The 18,716-nt window shown below is 40.2% G+C and overlaps 1 long non-coding RNA gene across 4 annotated transcripts in view; it reads left to right on the top strand.

The window, feature by feature from the left end:
- Positions 1–18,716, top strand: part of LOC141373722 (uncharacterized) — a 45,806-nt gene that overhangs the window by 1,461 nt on the left and 25,629 nt on the right. For 2 of the 4 annotated variants that reach the window (XR_012380004.1, XR_012380003.1), the window contains exons 2-3: positions 10,894–11,046; positions 15,020–15,114. The exons of 1 other annotated variant lie outside the window; for it this stretch is intronic. This is a non-coding gene — a long non-coding RNA (uncharacterized lncRNA). Of the gene's footprint in view, positions 1–10,893; positions 11,047–15,019; positions 15,115–15,136; positions 17,008–18,716 lie in introns of those variants that run through there. One more of the 4 variants, XR_012380005.1, reaches the window with a different exon arrangement.

Raw genomic sequence — 18,716 nt, 5'->3', positions numbered from 1 at the left:
CCGCATCAGGCTCCCTACTCCGCGGGAAGCCTGCTTCTCCGTCTCCACCTCCCCCTGCTTGTGTTCCCTCTCGCTGTCTCTCTCTCTCTGTCAAATAAATAAATAAAATCTTAAAAAAAAAAAAAAAAAGGTGAAGACAGTAAAATGGAGAAGAAGCTGGGTACACAAGCTGAATTGTGTTCTCTGAAACAATGAGGAAGAACTAACCTCTAGGTTAGTTTGAAGAACAATTACTATTTCAGTTTGGCAGGAGCTGGGGCCCTAGTGAGTCTCCATGGAGTCTCAGGCCCAGCTGATGATTTCTTAGTTTATCAGGGTTTTTTGTTTTGTTTTGTTTTGTTTTGTTTTCTGTAGGAGCAGGTCGTGAAAGTATTTTCATGCCAAGCCACAAAATCCTGAGAAATATCCAACTCTTACACAAATCCAGTCAATTTTAAAAAAGCTCTTCTGGGTCCACATTTATTCAAGATGTTTGCTGTGATGAAATCTTGATGCAAGTTTTCCAGAAACTTGAACCAAAATTCTCCCTTTAAAAATAGTCCATTGTGTTACCTTTAGTAAACTCTTCAATAAGCATAAATGTTTGTGTTGATCACATAGAATTTAAATAAGGAAGCTGAAGGTAGGTGGGAGTCCCAAAGCTGATGGTAACTGGAACCCTCCTACAGGATTTCCATAGACTGGCTTATTCATTACACAGTTTAGCTAAGCAGAACCATTTTATAATGAAACTGCAAGATGATTCCCAGTCAGCAAATCGACCTGAGACAGAGCAGGGACTCCTGTTTGGCCTCTTGTCAACTTCTATGGTGTAGAGAGCACAAGAGCCTGATTCAGTATCCTGGTTCTTTGGGGACCACAAAGGGACCCCAGGGGATCTTTCACCTGCTCTGGGAGAGGGTCTAGGACCCACTGGAGCAGCTGGACACAATCCCTTTGTGGCTGCTTCAACGTCCCTGGGCTAAGTAAGTCTGCCTCCAGTGTCCTGGGATTTCTACTACTCTTATTCAGGCAGTGCTTTTCCCTCTTCCCTTCCTTCCCAGTTTCCTTCCCTTCTCCTTTAACTTTCCTCTTCTTTTCCAGGCTCCTTCTCCTCCTCCTTATATTCTGGGTGGGGCCCCTACCAGACAGCTACAGCTTAGCTCCTCTCAGCCTGTGAGAGCTTGCTCCCTCTGGCCTGTAACTAACCAGCAGAGGTGGGAGAGGCCTGCCTCACACCGTGCAGACCTTGGTTGAACTGTTTCCCCCTGATGGGGACTAGTGACCATGGTGGAGGTATACTTACAATAGCCACAGGAAACTTTATGTTTTCTCTTTATCCTTCTCTTGTTCCCTGGCTCTGAGTTGCCTGAATAGACACCCAAGAAAAAGGAGGGTTGAAATGGCCACCCCCCGCCCTGCCCCGCTCCGGCCTAATCCACCCTGTTGGGCAGTAGACAGACTGCCTCCCTCCACCGGCCCCTGCTTGGTTTCTTTCTTCTCTCTCTCCAGTTCCTTCTTCCAGCTCCCTCCACCTACTGCCCCTTTCAACCTGGAGACTCCCTGTCTTGTTACCCTCTTTAAAACTCCTGGGTGCTTCTCAATCCTTTGTCTGCATCTGTGGGGAGAGGAGAGGGTGGGCTTTTTTGTTGCCTCTCCAGTCAAGAATTTGTCACCAGGTTAGATCTCATTGTCCTGTGAAGACCCCCTAAATAGTACACGGGCACAGGCTCTCTCTGACCCTAAAATCTCTGTTTTCTCTCTTTCTGCCTGTCTGGTTAGCCACCTTATTAATTATTTTTCAGCCCAAAGGAAGTTCGGGTTAAGATTGAGCAGGACATGGACTTGGTGTGAGATTGAGGAAATTGAGGAGGTTGCTGGGACACATATTTCAGAACTGCTGGACCCCCTCCATTCTCCGTACTTGCTTGTCTCTCTCTTCTGCACAGACTTTACTCCCATAGTAACCGGGACTGGGCATGTATCCCTAAGATGCTGGATCCTGGAAGCCCCACCCAGCTTCTTTTATAGTAGCACACCAGATTTATTTGTAAATATGGGAAATGCTCAGAGGATTCCAAAAGACTTCCTCTTGGGTTGTATTCTTAATAATTGGACCAATTCAAATTACATGCCTTGAAAAAAAATTAGTTTTCTTTTGTAGCTCAGCCTGGCCCCGGTACACATTGGGTGATCAAAAGAAATGGCCACCAAATGGGTCCCTTAACTTTAATTCTATTTTACAGTTGCATCTGTTTGGTAAATGGTCTCAAAAGTGGGGAGAGATCCTTTACATACAGGCCTTTACAAAACTGTACCAAGACCCAGGTGGGCAGGACTCCTGTGGCATATGTGTGGCCTCCATCTCTACCCCACCTCCAAAGGATTCAGAGCCAGATTTGCTCATGGATCTTCTTGTCCAGCCCCTGCCAAACTGTCTCCATTCAGAATCTCCTTTTCAGGTCCCAGCTGGCTTCCCTCATCTGCTCCAACACTCCCTTCAGCCCCTAAGCCCCCACCTTACCCTAGTCAGGCTCCTGAAGCATCAGAACCCCCCCAAACTGGAGCCCCCAGCACTGTCCCCAATGGGATCCCAGCCAGGCTCCAAGCTAGTTCCCTCCTCTACCTCACCGCCACGCCAGGGTCTCTTGCCCCTGCAGGAGGTGGTTAATGAGAATGGGGCAAGTACTAGAGTATGTGTCCCTTTCTCTGTGAGACACCCAGGGATATGCAAAGAAAGGTTGGGTAGATTTTCAGAAAATCGGGATAAGTTTAGGGATGAGTTTGTCAGACTAGGGCTGATGTTCTCACTGACCCGGCAGGACGTCAGTGTCCTATTGACCAAACTAGAATGAGGCATAGTATCGCTTGTTTGTCCAAAGGGATTAAAAGGTGTATGATAAAACTTGCAAATGATGAGGACAAGGTTAGAGAGATTACTCATGGGAAGGATGAGAACCTGGCGGTCTCTGAGCTGGGTAACAGAGACATTGAGAAAGGACGCTGACCCAGAGCCAGAGCGCGCAGAACGAAGGGTATTGCTGTGTGTTTATTACACAGTTGGCTCCAAATGTTAGGAGAAAAGTACAAAAGTGGGAGGCTGGCCCTTGGGCTCCACTGTCAAGCTTGGTGGAGGAGGCCTTCAAGGTCTATAATAACAGAGGCAGAATCTGGTTAAGGGTACCCCACAGAATGGTTCTTGGTCCCAAAACACCCCACTTCCAGAGCCAGTACATCTCATATGAACCCAGTCCTCCGCATCTCCCCAGCACCCGTTAACCTGACCACCACAAAATGTTTTAATTCATCAGCCCTGACCTGGTAAACCAGTGTTACTTACCCACACGTAACACCTCTTGTGCTCCTTGCAGGATCCCCATCTGTAACCAGACTACAAGAGGAACCTGCCCACCAAAGGGTGTAGTTAACCCCATGCTGGATCCCTGTTCCCCCTTATGTGCTCTGTGACCAGCTGCAGTGCGCACACGCCATGAGATCTGGAAGATAAGGCCATGGTGGCGTAGTTACCCGGCCTGTTACGCAGGGTCACAGGTGTCCTGGACTGCCAACACTGAAAACCAGAGACAACCGCAAGTATTCCTTGTGGCTGCCCCCTAACACCCACCCTACCCAGGACTTTTATGTCTAGCTAAGGGAGTAATGTTCCTGGAAAGGGTAGATGGGAAGAGGGTAGTGGTTCAGTCCCCTGATAGTAACCGTACTAGAGGTGATTGGACTGTGGAGTATACTGCAACCCCCACCCCGGCCCAGAGGATATTAAAGTATTCTCCAATAACCCCAGAGCACTCAGCTATCACCGTGAAGGTCCAGATGAGCAGTGTGTCTGCCGATTGCCAGGATGGTTACCTTGGTTGGTTCCTTGGTGGGACTGGCTGGGTAATTAATTTACAACAGTGCTGTCAGGTACTGTGTCCACGGTGGTGGCTGAAACAGGACAGGGTTTTAAACTCATACAAAAATCATTAGATTCTCTGGCTTCTGTGGTCGGTCTTAGATCACCGGTTAGCCTTGGATTAGTTACCAGCTGAACAAGGAGGAATAGGTGCTATTGCAAATACATCTTGTGGCTTCAGGAATGTTTCTGGAGAGGTGGAACCAAAGGCTGACATCGCCCTCCAACAGGCTACAAAATTTTAACAACCCCATTGCCCAAACCCCCTGGGACTCCACTAGAGGGTACCTACCAAATGGTACGTGGTTCTTGCCTTTCCTTGGACCCTTAGTGGCCATTTTATTGCTGTTACTTTTTGGGCCCTGGTTTTTTAAGCTTCTGGAAAAGTTTGTGTCTTCCAGGCTTCAATAATTCCAAGTCGAGCTCATGGTGGTGCTAGGATTCCAACCTACACCATTACAGGAGGATCCCAGTTCTTATAAATCATTAGAACAGTCAGTGAGACCCCTCCAGGGTGGGGAAGGAACAGGAGCCCCCACTCATCAGGAAGCAGGTTCTGAAGATGAGACAGAGGATGGGCTGGACTGGGGTCCCCTCAACCCTGACCACAAAATTCAGTGTTCCTTGACCACCTCCATAAGGGGAAAAAAAAAAAAGGCGAAAACTCTGTGCCTCTTGAGTAGTTTATCTTGCAGGAGTGCAGTGGGAAGATGCTTACTGAAAGGAAGATGCTGACTACAAAGACCAGGCCAAACCAGTCTGCACCTAGATGGACCCCAGGGCTAACTTTCTCCCTCATTATAATAAAAATCCCACCCAGGGGTAGAGATTTAACATGCTATTTAGACATGTCCTGCCTAAGAAGCAAGACCTTTAAGTGCTGAGAGCTGAAAATTCCCCACCTCTCCGTGTTCATATGTCACCCTTTTCCTGCCTCAGTCTCTTTAAAAGCTCTCCCTGACCTCTCTTCAGGGAGCCAGCCTGGAAAACCTCAAGGTTCTTCCCTTTGTGCTGCTGTCTCCCTTGTGCTGGGGCAGAAGCCCCAGTAAAGCCTTGCCTGTAACTCCCATTTGGCTTGTCAGTTTCTGTTGTTGAGCCCAAGGGCCCCCCTCTGGTATCAGACCTCGATTTTATAAGGTTGATTCTCAGCACCTGGGAGAATTGATTCCTGATGAGAAATGCTAGAGTAAAGGACTCTCCCATGTTGGCTTCACAGGCCAGATCTGGTATCTTTCACTCTCTAGTGAGAAAGAAACAGGGAGGCATTCCAGGGCTGTGACCACATTTCCAGAATGGTTGCTGTTGTTTAATAGCATCAGGGGCCAAAGGAGCATTGATAATCACTCCCAACTGGAGATCATAAACAAGTTATCCGGAGTGAGTGACTTATATCCTGAATTTGGCAGGAGCACCCTGGGCTTTTAACCACAAAGCTTGGTCAGGAGGTTTGGATTTCTCTCCATGTTAGATCCCTTTCCTCTTGTATTTATTGTCAATAAATGCATTCTAATTTTATTCAAGTTTTGAGTCCAGATTCCTGATGATTGAAAAACTGAGGGTTCTTTCTTCCTAAGCATCTTACTTACTGAGGTCATCTTAGCTGATAATTGATTCTGCAACATAGAGGCAAATCTACACTGGTCTTTGGTGGTGGTGCTTTTTTTTTTAACATACAAACCATATTTATTCACTTTCAAATTTTTTATTACTTATAATATATATACTGGTCTTTGAATCTGGCACATTCTTTTCAGTTTTATTGGAACTTCAGCTTATTTGCCATGACCTTAAGATGTTACCCAGACTCTTCTGAGGGCAAAGACAACGTTTGCATGTAAATGGCCTAACAACACACCTCTCAGTTGGTAACCACCTCTTGGGATTCTCAGTCATCCAGGAGCGCAGAGTAAAGAGCTCAGGGTTTCTGGTCTAGTGGGAATGTGTAGGTGAGAGAGATTCTCATTTTGAGAGGGTATGTAGCGTAAGCAGGAAAAATATGAATTCCAACTACTGTTCTTTGGCTTAAAAATAATTTTGACTTTTTAATTTCATTTTTGGAATAGGTAAAATATTAATACTGTTCAAAACTTTAAACTTTAGGAATGAAAAGGTAATTCCATTTTTAAAATCACTTCCTTATTTCCTTTTTTTCTCTCTCGCTTAAATTCAAGTTGGTTAACATCTAGTGTTAACATGAGGAGCAGAATTTAGTGATTCATCACTTACATATGACACCCAGTGCTCATCCCAACTCCTTTCTTTCTTTAAAACAGCTTCTTTTGAAGTACAAATGATATATAACAAACTGCACATATTTAAAGTGTGCAGTTTGGTATGTTTTAGCATATTGATATGCCTGTCAAACCATCACCGCAGTCAAGATAGTGAGCATATTCCTCACCCCACACAGCTTTCTCAGCTCCTTTGTATTCCTCCTCATACGTTTCCCTTATGACTAATGTTGAGCATCCCTTCATGTGTTATTTTGCCATATGTGTATCTTCATTTTTTATAGTTTTATTGAATTATATACAGCAGTAAGTTAATGATTTCAGTTACATATATCATGAAACGCTTACCACAACAAGTTTAATTAACATTCATCATTTCATATAGATACAAAGTAAAAGAAAAAAATTCTTTTCCTCATGATGAACTCTTAGGATGTCCTCTCTAAACACTTTCATGTATATCATACAGCAGTGTAAACTACAGTCTTCATGTTGTACATGACATTCCTTGTACTTAACTTGTAACTGGAAGTTGTATCTTTACACATCATTCAGCTCCCCTCCCGCCCTGTACCCACCTGCGGTAACCACAAATCTGGTTTCTTTTTCTATGACTTTGGGTTTTTTGTTATTAGATTCCACATATAAATGAAATCATACAGTTTTATCTTTCTCTGACTTATCTAACTTAGCATGATGCCCTTGAGGTCTATCCAAATGGCAGGATTTCCACATTTTTTATGGATAAATAATATTCCATTGTGTATATGTATACACCCACAATACACCACAACTACTTTATCCATTCGTCCATCAGTGGACACTTAGATTATTTCTATGTCTTGGCTATTATAAATAATGCTCTTATGAACATGTGGGTACAGATAGCTCTTCGATGTAGTGCTTTTGTTTCCTTCTGATATATATTCAGAAGGGATTGTGGGATCATATAGTAGTTATACTTTTAATTTTTTGAGGATCCTCTATGTTGTTTTCCACGGTGGCTGCATCATGTTACAATCCTGCCTTCATTTACCAACCCCACCAGTGCACAAAGCTTCCCTTTTCTTCACGTATACACCAGCATTTGTTATCTCTCGTCTTTTTGATGGCAGTCATTCTAACAGGCAAGAGGGGATACCTCATTGTGGTTTTAAAATGCGTTTCCCTGATTAAGGATGTTGAGTATCTTTTAATGTACCTGTTGGCCATTTGTATGTCTTCATTGGACAAATGTCTACTCCGGTCCTTCGCCCTTTTTTAAATTATTATTTTTTTTACTATTGAGTTTATGAGTTCCCTGTATATTTTGGGTATTGACCCCTTATCCAGATACATCTGTGATTTGCATTTTGATTCTGCAAGTTGTCTTTTTATTTTGTTGATTTTGTTTACTTGTTTTTGCTCTTCAGAAGCTTTTTAGTTTGATGTAGTCCCACTTGTTTATTTTTTAGTTTATTGCTTATGTTTTAGGTGTCGTATCCAAAAAATTATTGCCAAGACCCATGTCAAGGAGTTTTTCCTATGGTTTTTTTTCTAGGATTGTTATGGTTTCATATCTTACATTAAGGTCTTTGATCCATTTTGGGTTAATTTCTGTGAGTGGGGTAAGATAGAGGTCTAGTGTCATTGTTTTACATGGATATCCAGTTTTCACAGCACCATTTATTGAAGAGACCATCTTTTTCTTGGAGTATTCTTGACTCCCTTGTCAAATTCTAGTTGGCTGCATATGTTGGGGTTTACTTGTGGGCTCTCAGTTCTGTTCTATTGGTCTATGTGTCTGTTTTTATGCTGGTATCATACTGTTTTTGATTAGCATTATAGTATAGCTTGAAATTAGGAAGTGTGATGCCTCCTGTTTTGTCCTTTCTTAAGATCGCTTTGGCTACTTGGGGTCTTTTGTGGTTCCCATAAATTTTAGAATTGTTTTTTCTACTTCTGTAAGAAATGCTATTGGAATCTTGATGTGGATTTCATTGAATCTGCAGATAGCTTTTGGTAGTATAGACATTTAAAAAAATATTAATTTCTCCAACCCATGAGCACAGGATACCTTTCCATTTATTTGTCTCTTTTTCAGTTTCTTTCATCAATGCCTTGTAGTTTTCAGAGTAGAGATCTTTTACCTCCTTGGTTAAATTTATTCCTAAGTATTTATTGTTTTTGATGCTATTGTAAATGGGATGGTTTTCTTTATTTCTTTTTTGGAGTTATTTGTTGTTAGTATATAGCAATGCTACTTTTAAAAAATGTTATTTTGTAATCTGCAACTTTACTGAATTTGTTGATTAGATCTAACTGTTTTTGGTGGCATCTTTGGGATTTTTTCTATATAAAATCATGTTATCTGCAGAGAGAGACAATTTTACTTCTCCCTTTCCAATTCTGAATGCCTTTTACTTCTTTTTTCTTGCCTGGTTGCTTTGGCTAGGACTTCTATCTAGTACTGTGTTGAACGGGAATGGTAAGAGTGGGCACCCTTGTCTTGTTCCTCTTCTTGGAACAAGGCAAATCTTTCAACCTTTCACCAATGAGTATGTTAGCTGTGGGTCTGTTTTGTATATGGCCTTTATTATGTTGAGGTTCATTCCTTCTATACCTAATTTGTTAAGAGCTTTTATCATTAATGGATGTTGAATTTTGTCAAATGCTTTTTCTGTGTCTGTGGATATAGTCATATGATTTTTTTCTTTCATTTTTTAATGCGATGTATCACAATGATTGATTTGCATATGCTGCACCATCCTTGATCCCAGGGATAAATCTCACTTGATCATGGTGAATGATATTTTTAATGTGCTGCTGAATTTGGTTTGCTAGTATTTTGAGAATTTTTGTGTCTGTATTCATTAGGGATATCGGCCTGTGGTTTTTTGTTTGTTTGTTTGTTTTCTTCTTTTTTCTTCTGGTGTCCTTTCCTGACTTTCCTATCAAGGTAGTGATGGCCTTATAAAATAAATTAAGGAGTGTTCCTTCCCTTTCAGTTTTTTGGAAGAGTCTGAGAAGGATTGGCATTAATTCTTTAAATGTTTGGTAAAATTCATCAGTGAAACCATTTGGTCCTGGGTTATTCTTTGCTGGGGGATTTTTGATTACTAACCCAATCTCCTTGGGATACCTGGGTGGCTCAATTGGTTAAGTGTCTGCCTTGGGCTCAGGTCATGATCCTAGGGTCCTGGGGTCGAGTCCTACTTTGAGCTTGTTGCTCAGCAGGGAGCCTGCTCCTCCCTCTGCCGCTCCACCCAATTGTGCTTTTTCTCTTTCTCTGACAAATAAATAAAAATTTTAATTCAATCTCCTTACTAGTAATCAGTCTGTTTGGAGTTTCTATTTCTCCTTGCTTCATGCTTAGTAGATTACATATTTCTTTTTTTTTTTTTTTAAGATTTTATTTATTTATTTGGTAGAGAGAGAGCACAAGCAGGGGGAGCAGCAGACAGAGGGTGAGGGAGAAGCAGGCACACCACTGAACAGGGAGCCCGATGTGGGGCTCGATCCCAGGACCCTGGGATCATGACCTGAGCCGAAGGCAGATGCTTAACCAACTGAGCCTCCCAGGCACCCCTAGATTGCATATTTCTAAGAATTTTTCCATTTTTTCTAGGTTGTCCAGTTTTTTGGCATGTAGTTGTTCATAGTAGGTTCTAATGATCCTCTGTATTTCTGTGTTATTGGTTGTAATGTTTCCTTTTCCATTTTACAGTTTTGTTGATTTGGGTCTTCTTCTCAAAGAACCAACTCTTTGTTTTGTTAATCTTTTCTATTTTTCTCCTGTTCTCTGATTTATTTCTGCTATAATTTTTATTATTTCCTTCTGCTAACTTTGGGCTCAGTTTGTTGTTTTTATAGTTCCTTATGGCTTAGAGTTAAGTTGTTTATTTGAGATCTTTTTTGATAATTACTGTAGGCACTTAGGAAGTTCCCTCTTAGAACTGCTTTTGCTGCATCCCATAAGTTTTAGTATGTTGTGTTTCCATTTTCATTTGTCTCAATATACTTTTTTTTATTTCTCTTTTGATTCATTGGTTGTTGAGAAGAATGTTTAATTTCCATATATTTGTGAATTTTTCCATTTTCTTCCTGTTGTTGATTTCTAGTTCCATACCACAGTGGTCAGAGAAGATACTTTGTATGACTTTAGTCTTCTTGAATTTGCTGAGACTTACTTTGTAGCATAACATACAGTCTATCCTAAGAAATGTTCTACATGCACTTGAAAAGTGTGTAGTCTCCTGTTGGATAGAATGTTCTGCATATGTCTGTTTAAGTCCATTTGATCTATAGTGCTTTGCCAATCTGTTTCCTTATTGATTCTGTGTCTGGATAATCTATCCATTGTTGAGAGTGGGGTCTTAAAGTCCCCAACTGTATTGTATTGCTGTTTATTTCTTCTTTTAGCTCTCTTAGTTTTTGCTTTGTATATTTAGGTGCTCTGATGTAGGGTGCATAAATATTTACAATTGTTATGGCTTCTTGATGGATTGACCACTTTATCATTATGTAATGACCTTCTTTGTCTTTTTTTACTATTTTTAGTTTGAAGTTTATTTTGTATGATACAAGCATGGCTACTCCTGTTTTGGGGTAGTTTTTTCGTTACTGTTTTCTTGAAATACTGTTTTCTCTCCCTGTACTTTCAGTCTATGTATATCTTTAAAGCTAAGGTGAGTCTCTTGCAGGCAACATACCATTGGGTCTTGGTTTTGGTTTTTGTTTTTTAAATCAATTCAGCCATCTATGTCTTTTAATTAGATTTTTTTTTTCAAGTAGGCTCCACACCCAGCACACACTGGAGCCCAGTGTGAGGCTTAAACTCATGACCCTGAGATCAAGACCTGAGATGAGATCAAGAGTTGGACACTTAACCGGCTGAACCACCAGGTGCCCCTAATTGGAGAATTTAATCCATTTACATTTAAGGTAATTACTGATGAGTAAAGACTATTGCCATTTTGCTCATTGTTTTCTGGTATTTCATAGATCCATTGTTCCCTGTTTCTTATCCTATTATTTTTGTGTGTGTTTGATGTCTTTTGGTATCAGTATGCTTTGACTTCATTATCATGTTCTTTTGTGTAATTACCAACAGGTTCTTCCCTTGTGGTTACCATGAAGCTTACATAAATTATCTTAAAATTATAACACCCTTTCTCAAGTTGAGAAGAATTTAAATAGCATTCCTAAACTTTACACTTTTATTTCTCCTCCCTCTCACAGTTTAAGTTGTGAGGCTAAGGTTCACATATTTTTCATATTATGTAACTAATAACAAATTATTGTAATTAAGGATATTTTTAATATATTTAATTTTTAATCTAGAGTTGTAAGTGAATTACACACCTCCATTACCATATTACAGAATTTAACTTTGACTATATATTTACCATTACTAGCGAGTTTTATGTTATCTTCTTATGTTTTTATGATTTCTGTTAGTGTCCTTCTACTCAAAGAACTCCCTTTTTCATTTCTTGTAAGATGGCTACAAAGGTGATGAACTTCCTCAGCTTTTGTTTGAGAGTCTTTTGTTTGGGAGAAGGACAGCTTTGCTGGGTATAAAATTCTTGGTTGACAGATTTCCCCCCCCCCGCCCCGTCAACATTTTTTAATATATCATCCCATTCTTTCCTAGCCTGAAAAGTTTCTGTTGAGAAATCCACCAATAGTCTTATGGAGGTTTTCTTGTATGACACTTCCCTGTTTTTCTGCTGCCTTCAGAATTATTTTTCTGTCTTTGACTTTTGACAGTTATAATGTATCTTGATACAGCCCTATTCGTGTTCAATTTATTTGGGGTCCTTTGGACCTCATGGATCTGGATGTCCCATTTCTCTCCAGAAGTTTGGGAAATTTTTAGCCATTATTGCTTTAAATATGTTTTCTATCCCTTTCTTTCTTTTCTCCTGACATTTCCATAATGCAGATATTATTTCTTTTGATTGTGTTCTGCAAGTACTGTAGGCTTTCTTTACGTTTTTCATTCTTTTTTCCTTTTGCTCCTCTGATTTCAAATGTCCTATTTTCTAAATCAGTGGTTCTTTCCTTTGCATTTCTTTTAGGTTGAGTCTACTTTTGAAGCTCTCTATTGAATTCTTCTGTCATTGCATTTTTCAGCTCTAGGAGGGATTTATGTTGTGGGTTTTTTTGAGGCTTTCTGTTTAGAGTACTTCATGCATTGTTTTCCTAATATTGTTTAATTGTGTTCTTTCTGTGTGTTCTTGTGGTTTGCTGAACTTTAAGAGGACTGTTCTGAATTGACAGCTCATAGATCTCCCATTTCTTTAGGATTAGTTATCAGAGCTTTATTAGTTTCCTTTGGTGGTATCATGTTTACCTGATTTTTCATTGTCTTTGATTCCTTATGTTGTTATGTGCGCATTTGAGTGAGCAGTTTTCTCTTCTATACTTTATAGGTTAACTTTAATAGGGACAGTTTTTTACCAGTCAGTTCAGTATAGGTTACTGGACATGTCTGCTGGTAACATCTTCGGGCAGATGGGACCTGCTATCAGGATCTGTCTTTGTTCAAGGCCACTGCCCAAGCTTTGAGGATGGGGTGAAGGGGATACTGCTGGCTGAGAACAGTTAGGACAGCTGTTCCCTGCCCAAGTGAGGCTGTAGGATGGGCTCTGCCTTTGCCTGGGTTTTCTGGTCAGGCTTACTAGACAGTCAGGATGGGGTACTATACTCAGCAGTATATGGCACTGTGAATTAGCTTCCCTGCCCTGGTGGAGCAGCAGGATGGGCCACAGGTTTATGAACCTGAATCAGGCAAGACTGTGCACTGAATTCCCTGGCCAGATGGGGCCACTGCTTTTGCTCTGCAGATGGGCAAAGGCATAGGCTGTGCTCTCTGTTCAAGAGCTGCTGTAAACAGGGCTGTTGGATGGGCTATGTGGGTTCTCATGTGCAGTGGTTAGGTTTTCTGGTTGGGCAGGCTGAAAGCTCTATTCAGCAGTGGGCAGGGCTATGACTTCTGTCTAGGCTAGTTCCAAGCAGCTTCCTAGGTGAACCAGATCAGGCTTTCTGATCTGGAAGAACTGGAAGTGACAGCCAGCCATGTGCCAGGCTATCACTCACTTGTCTACCTGTGCACAGCAAGCCAGTTCACAGGGCTTCCAAAGCTCTTTGTTCGAGGACCCTACCATCAGGCAAACCTGTACCCTGCTGAGTTCTCTGGTCAGACTATGCTATGGGCTTGGCTCTGCACAAGCAAAACTCCTGGTTGGGATTGCTCCTTGGGTGCTGCAGGTAGGAATCTGGTCTAACAAGATCTGAGTGCTGGTTGTGTGTGCCATTCCCCATTCTCTGTTGCAATCAGATCTCCAGTAGTTGAGCCCTCTAGATTCCTCCGTGATCCCTGTCGGATTAGTCCAAGTGGAGGCTCCCAGGAGGCAACCCACAATGCTGGGGCAGCTGGATGTCTACACTGGGCTCTCTCTTCCCATCGGAGGAACTATAGGCTCAGGGGAGACCTCTCAGCGTGATGCTGTGCCAGCCTTGGGGAGAGGCTGTGAGGTCAGAGTGTAACTCTCCTTTTACCCTTCTAATCAGGTCTTTGGTCTCTATGTTGCAGGGGGTGCTTCGGCTTCTAGGATTCTCTCTGTAGTATCTTGTTTATGAATAGTTAGTTGATCTCCTTGTAAGAGGGAATAGAGTCATGAACAGACAGTGTTGCCATCTTGATGACATCACTCCTGTATATCTTTGTTGAAGTGTCTGTTCACATCTTTTGCCTATACGAGGTATGGATCTAAGTTTTGTGGGAGGTTTTGTTTAGGGTTTTTTTGCATATGAATATCCAAATGTTCCAGCACCATTTGTTGACAGGTCTGTCCTTTTTCCACTTCATTGCCTTTGTACCTTTGTCAAAAATTGATTGTCCATATATGTGTGGGTTTATTTCTGGACTATTCTTGTCCCGTTGATCTGTTTGCTATCTTTAAGACTAAAACCCTGCTGTTTTGATAACAATAGCTTTATAATAATTCCTGAGATCAAGTAGCATTAGCCCCTCCAACTTTATTCTTTCTCATTTTGGTTATTTTAGGTCCTTTGCATTTCCATTTGAATTTTAGCTTGCCAGTTGAATTGAAATTGAATCAGCTTGTCAATTTTTATCAAAAAATCTTGTAGGATTTTGATTGGAATTTCATTAAATTTATAGGTCAATTCATTCTCCTGTTTTTTTACATAAAAGGTAGCTGCTATCCACGCAGTTCTACATTTGGCTCTTCTCGCTTCATAGTGAATCATGGAGATTTTTCTTATTCTCCCTTAGTTTCCATTTTAGTTTTGTTGTGTTCTGTCATCAGGATATACTTTATTAAATTCTTTTAGTCCCTTATGATGGATTTCTTGCTCATTTCCAATGTTTTGTCATTACAAATAGTGCTGCAGTACAATAATTGTAATAAATGTTTTTTCCTCTGTGGGCAAATAGAACTGCAGGATAGATTTGAAAAATGTGATTGCTAAGTCGAAATGTACATGCTTTTGAAATTTTTTAAAAAAGATTTTCTTTATTTGAGAGAGAGGCAGAGGGAGAGGGAGAAGCAGACTCCCTGCTGAGCAGGGAGCCTGACATGGGGCTCCATCCTAGGACACCGGGATCATGACCTGAGCCGAAAACAGACCCTTAACTGACTGAGCCACCCAGGCACCCCTGCCCTTGAAATTTTAATGGATAAATTGCCCTCCCTAGAGTTTTATCAATTATAGTCCTGCCAATAATAAAATAGAAAGCCTATTTTGCCATAGTCTCAACAGTGCATTACCAGACCTTTCCTTGTTTGTCAAGTTGATAGGTTGTGGATGGTCTATCAAAATCATTTTGATTTGCATTTCTTTAATACAAGTAAGTTTATTTTTTTACTTTTTATTTATTTTAAAGTAAGTTCTATACCCAATATGAGGCTTGAACTTACAACCCTGAGATCAAGAATCACATGCTCTACTGACTGAGCCAGCCAGGCACCCCTAGTACAGGTAAGTTTAAACATCTTTTCATGTGTTTAGGAACCATTTGTATTTCTTTTTTCTGTGATTTTCTTTTTGTTCATGTACTTTGACCCTTTTGTTTTGTGTTGAATTGTCAGAATCTTTCAGTTCCAAGGAAGTCTTTATGTATTAGGGAGATTAGCCCTTTGTGTGATATGAGTTGCAAATATTTTTTCCCATTTTGCCATTTGACTTTGCTTATAGCATTTTTTTTCTTCTATAAGGAACGCTTTCATCCTTATGCATTTGAAGTCATTACCCTTTTTCCTTAGAGGCTTTGGATTTTTTTTTTTAGGATTTTGAGAGAAAGAGAAAGAGAGCATGAGTGGGGTGGAGGGGCAGAGAGAGAGGGAAAGGGAGAAGCAAACTCCTCCCTGCTGAGCAGGGAGCCTAATGCAGGGCTTGATCCCAGGACCCTGAGATCATGACCTGAGCCGAAGGCAGATGCTTAACTGACTCTAACCAGGTGCCCCGAGGCTTTGGATTTTTAATCTTTTTTTATCTATTTGTTTGGCAGAGAGAGAGAGCACAAGCATGGGGAATGGCAGGCAGAGGGAGAGGGAGAAACAGGCTCCCCGCAGAGCAGGGGGAGCCCAATGTGGAACTTGATCCCAGGACCCCAGGATCACAACATGAGCCGAAGACAGACACTTAACCATCTGAGCCACCTAGGCACCCTAGGAGTTTTAATCTTAATTTTAAAGGCTTTCTCTACTCTTAGTCTTTATTTGAATTTTCTCATGTTTTTCTTCCAACTTTTATGAGTTATTGTTTTTCTTGTTTTTGTTTCTGTTTTACATTTAAATCTTTTATTTGGAGTTCATTCTACTACATTGTATGGTATCCATTTTGTTTTCTTATTGTTCCAACATCCTTTATTAAAGAGTCTGTCTTTAGCCCCACTGATCTTTGGTACCACCTTTATGTGTAGTGAGTTTCCATGTGTTTGGGTCTATTTCTGGGTTTTCTGTTCTGTTCCATGGATGGTATAATCATGCATTAGAATCACACTGTTTAAATTAGTTTTTAAATTATGATTTATTATCTGGTAGAGGTAGTCTCCCTCATTGTTGTCTTTTTCAGTTTTCTGTCTCTTAGTAATGTCTCCATATGAACTTTACAATCAGCCTATTAATGAAAACTGTTGTCATTTTTGTGGGATGATATGTCATTTATAAATTAAGGAGAATTGACTTTCTGTGATGTTAGGTCTTAGCCAAGAACATGACATACCTTTCATTTGCTCAGCTCTTCTTCCAAATATGCTAGTGTTTTAACATTGTTCATATAGGTCTTGTAAAGTTTATTCCTAAGTGTTTTGTCTTTTTAATTGCAATTATGATCTTTTCCCCATCATGTCTTCTGTTTGTTGTTTGTAAAACTGCAAGTTATCTTTATATTTATTTTGCTTCCACTATCTTGTTGAATTATTACCATAGTATTTTTAGTTGAATCTCTTAGATTTTCCAAGAATACCACCATATCCCCTTCAAAAATGATAGATTTGTTTCCTTCCTTGCAATTTTTTGTCTCTAATTTATTTGAGGATTTTTGTGTATTTGTTTTGTCTAATTGTTTTCAAATTATTTTTCCTCTTTAATCCTCTTCTTTTCCTTGGGTTTGCTGCATTTTCATGCATTGTATCATTTAGAATTGCTTTCAACCACAAATACCAGAAAACCTAACATAGTTTAAACAAATAAAGCTTTATTTTTCTTACATGGAAGTAGTCTGGAGTTAGGAATTCAGAAGTTCGGCTATGTCAGTAACCTAATTTTTTTCTCTGCTGTCTTAACATGTTGGCATGTTGCCTCATGATCACGATATGGCTGCCAGAGCTCTGGGCATCACATTCATATTCAAAGGAAGAAGTGAGATGAGGTAAGATGAGGTGAAAGGCAGTAAAGTAATAAGTCTTCCCATCATGCTTCTCCTTTTGTCTCATTGACTAGAAGTAGGTCACGTCACCATCCCTAGCTACAAGGGAGTTTGGGAAAGTAGGTATTTACATTTCCAGTCTGTAGTGGAGGTAGGCAAGGAAGAAGGGGGTTGGGAATAGGTGGTGAGTTATCCACCCATGTCTTTTGGAGGCATCACTAATTCTTCATATTTATATGCAGGAGTAAAGGAAGATCTTTGAACTGATCTTAAAGAATCACTATAATCTTGAAGGCTAAGGTGGTTTTTGCATTGTTACTGTTTTTTTTTTTTTAAAGATTTTATTTATTTATTTGAGAGAGAATGAGAGAGAGCACATCAGAGGGGATAGGGTCAGAGGGAGAAGCAGACTCCCTGCCGAGCAGGGAGCCCGATGCGGGACTCGATCCTGGGACTCCAGGATCATGACCTGAGCTGAAGGCAGTCGCTTAACCAACTGAGCCACCCAGGCGCCCTGTTACTGTTTTGTATAAAGAGAAAATCAAGCTTTCCAGAAGAGTGTGAATTTAAAGTGTGGAGAGAGAAAAGGCAAGTGGCCCAGATGGTCATTTATCAAAATCAACCAAGATCTCTAAAACAAAGGAGCCTAAATCGAGTTAGGCAGCCTAGCTTTTTTCCTAGTTGCGGCTGGCCATGTGTTCATTAGAGATCCCCTCTTGAAGTAGATGCCTGAGGCAATCAAAGCTCAAGTTGTGCACTTGCATCGTAAAAAACAACAGCAAAAAACTGTCAGGGATTGTATTACAATTCCCTTTTACCCTTAGCCCCAGAAAACCACATATCAGCTGTCTCTATACATTTAACTATTCTGGGTATTTCATAGAAGTGGAATCATAAATATGTAAACTTGAATCTGGCATCTTTTATTTAGCATAATGTGTTAGAGGTTCTCCCACCATGCCACATGTAGTAGCATTTCATTCCTTTTTTTTTTTAAGATTTATTTATGATAAATTTATCATAAATTATGATAAATAATATGATATTAAGATATTATTTATTTATGTTTATTATCTTAAACAGGCTCTGTGCTCAGGGCTCAATCCCACAACCCTGAGATCACGACCTGAGCTGAAACTAAAGAGTCAGATGCCTAACTGACTGAGCCACCCAGGTGCCCCAGCACTTCATTCCTTTTTAAAAAATATTTTTTATTGATATAATTGCATAAGACATTAGTTTCAGGTTTATAACAATATTTTGGTATTTGTGTATATTGTGAAATGATTACCACTAAGTCTCGTTAACATCCATCACTACATACTTACAAATTTTTTTCTTATGACAAGAACTTTTAGGATTTATTCTTAGCAGTTTTCAAATATACAATACAGTAAGTAGAACAAACGTACATTTTGTGTATATTACATCCCCATGACTTATTTTATAGGTGGAAGTTTATTTACCTTTTCACTCCCTACCTCCCCCTTCTGTGGCAACCACCAGTCTATTCTCAGTATCCATGAGGTCCAGGGTTTTTTTTTGTTTCGTTTTATTGTTGTTTGTTTGCTTTTAGACTCCACATATAAGTGAAACCATATAATATTTGTCTTTCTCTGATTTATTTTACTTAACCAAATGCCCTCAAGGCTCATTCATGCTGTTGTAAATTTCAAGATTTTATTTTGGTGTAGTCCCAACAGTTTGTTTTG

Source organism: Callorhinus ursinus, unplaced genomic scaffold (assembly GCF_003265705.2).
Source record: "Callorhinus ursinus isolate GAN/ISIS: 27379988/994484 unplaced genomic scaffold, GSC_fseal_2.0 scaffold11, whole genome shotgun sequence".
In the NCBI taxonomy this organism is placed as follows: domain Eukaryota; kingdom Metazoa; phylum Chordata; class Mammalia; order Carnivora; family Otariidae; genus Callorhinus; species Callorhinus ursinus.
This window is presented reverse-complemented; position numbering and strand designations above follow the sequence as displayed.